The sequence below is a fragment of the Bubalus kerabau genome, chromosome 15 (assembly GCF_029407905.1).
Source record: "Bubalus kerabau isolate K-KA32 ecotype Philippines breed swamp buffalo chromosome 15, PCC_UOA_SB_1v2, whole genome shotgun sequence".
Lineage (NCBI taxonomy): Eukaryota > Metazoa > Chordata > Mammalia > Artiodactyla > Bovidae > Bubalus > Bubalus kerabau.
Window position 1 is genome coordinate 43078673 of NC_073638.1, and position 2364 is coordinate 43081036.

The following is a 2364-nucleotide window of genomic DNA, read 5'->3' on the forward strand; positions in this document are numbered from 1 at the left end:
TTCCACAATTCCTTTTGATCCATCCTCTTTGCTAATTGCTTTAATTGACCTTTAATAATTTCACAAATATAAATACCTTAAGGATGCAACAACTCTGATCTGTTGGCTAAAGTCAGTGAGATACTTTGTGGATATGAATGAGAGGAAGAAAAACTATCAGGCAGGATGCTGCTGCTTAAAAATTGGGAGACAGTCAAAGCATTATCCAAATCCAGCTGTTATCAATTAAGCACCATTTCTTGCCCTCTTTAACAGAGTAAAAACCAAAGTTTGAGAACTGGCTCTTCAAAAGGCATTAATTTAAGGGGATTGCCTTTGATTCTCGGCAAGATAAAAGTAAGGCAACGGTGTCAATTTGTAGCCAACTGCAATATGATTCCTCCTACCCAACTGCATAGTCAATATTTTAAATTTTTAATATTTAATTTTAATTTTATTATAATTTAAATATATATTTAACTTAAATATAATTAAATTAAATATTAAATTATTTTAATATTTAAATTTTTAAAATATTTAAATATTTTAAATATTTTCTTCCTCACTAAAGTTAGCTTCCCAAAAAAGTAACTTAATCATTGTTAAATATCTGTCTCAAACAGTAACAGACCTTTGTATTTTAAGTGATTTTTCTGGGAAGTTTCTTTGCTTCCATATTAGCACTTGCAGTTTTCCCCAATCCTGATGCTATGCTAACAAATTTTCATTCTATTGTAAAAATAAAGTGTTCAACATAGTGTTCCTAATGAAATCCCATCCCCTTGTTTCCATCCATAGGCCTCCTAGTTCAGGCCCTCCTTAATCTTACCCTGATTTAGTACAATGGCTTTGAAACCAAGCCAAACATAATTGCCATGGTCCATTCTCTAATCTGCCACCAGCATTTTCCCAACAACTGCATATCTTGCAGTTGTCCTTTGAAACATCCCTCCAACACAGCACTAAACAAATTTTATTGTCATTTTGTGTTTACATGAGTCTTCTGTATTTTATCTTGAGTATCTAGTGGACAAAGAGCATTTCTTTGGTCTACCAGTTATCACAAAAAAGACACTTAATGTTAAGTATCTTACACTGAATATGAGCCCAACTCTTATCAGCTTTCAGATAGCCTAAAAACTCTCTTTGAAAATCACTTTTTTCCTACTCAAATTCTCTTAAACAATGAGAAAATTTACCACAAATCTTGATGAAAAGCATCTGGTTTTTTCTTTGAAGCTAGTGCACTAGAAAAATGCACCTTAATGACTTAGTGATGTTAATAAACACCAATTATTATACCTCTTTATAGCTTTGTCCTCAGTGGATAAAACGTTACCTGCTCTAGCCTATGTAACTTTATTTCCTGTCTCCCACATCTATCAACTTTAATATAACTATTTTTTCTGTCTCTATCAACTCCTCTCACACCTCTAAATTGCGCTTAAAAGCTAAAATAATGAAGGTTTTTAGAAACGCTAATAGCAGAAATAAATGGACCCTAATGAAGAAATGATGTATGTACCCATGATGAAAAAGCACAAGGATCTTGTGACATTTTTACCTGCTAAATGGCCTTCACTACTAATTGTCAGAAAAAGATGTGTAGAATTAGCACTGTTAATCACTTAAATTTACACCATCAATTCTAAAATCTAGTCCAGTTTAGTGAGTTAAAACCCTCCCCACTTCAAAACTCTTCTGGCACAGTTCAAATTAAAGTTATAAGTCCTATCATTATATTAACTTAGAGCTATTTCAAACCACATTATACATTTCTAGCAGATCAAATGCATAATATGCAATGTGATATAAAGATGTTATTTATAATGACAAAAAACATTCAAGGTTGATGGGTAAATTTTTCTTAAATCTCAAAATGTAACTAATGTGGAATAAAATGAAAGTCACTCAGTTGTGTCCAACTCTTTGTGATCCCATTGACTACAGAGTCCATGGAATTCTCCAGGCCAGAATACTGGAGTGGGTAGCTGTTCCCTTCTCCAAAGGATCTTCCCAACCGAAGGATAGAACCCATCTCCTGCACTGGATGCAGATTCTTTACCAGCTGACACGAGGGGAGCCCAAGAATACTGGAATGGGTAGCCTATCCCTTTCCCCAGGGATCTTCCTGACCCAGTAATCGAACCAGGGTTTCCTGCATTGCAGGTGGAGTCTTTACCAACTGAGCTACAAGGGAAGCCCAATGTGAACTAAAGCTCATCATTAAATCATGTTTCATACTCTATCAAAAATGTGTCCTCTGTCTTTAGTACTTTAAATACATTATATTCAACATTTTAAAATGTGTTAAAAAAAATGTAGTGATAATGGAGATAAAATAGTAGAAAACAGGCACCACTAAGATTCACACAATGAAGGTAA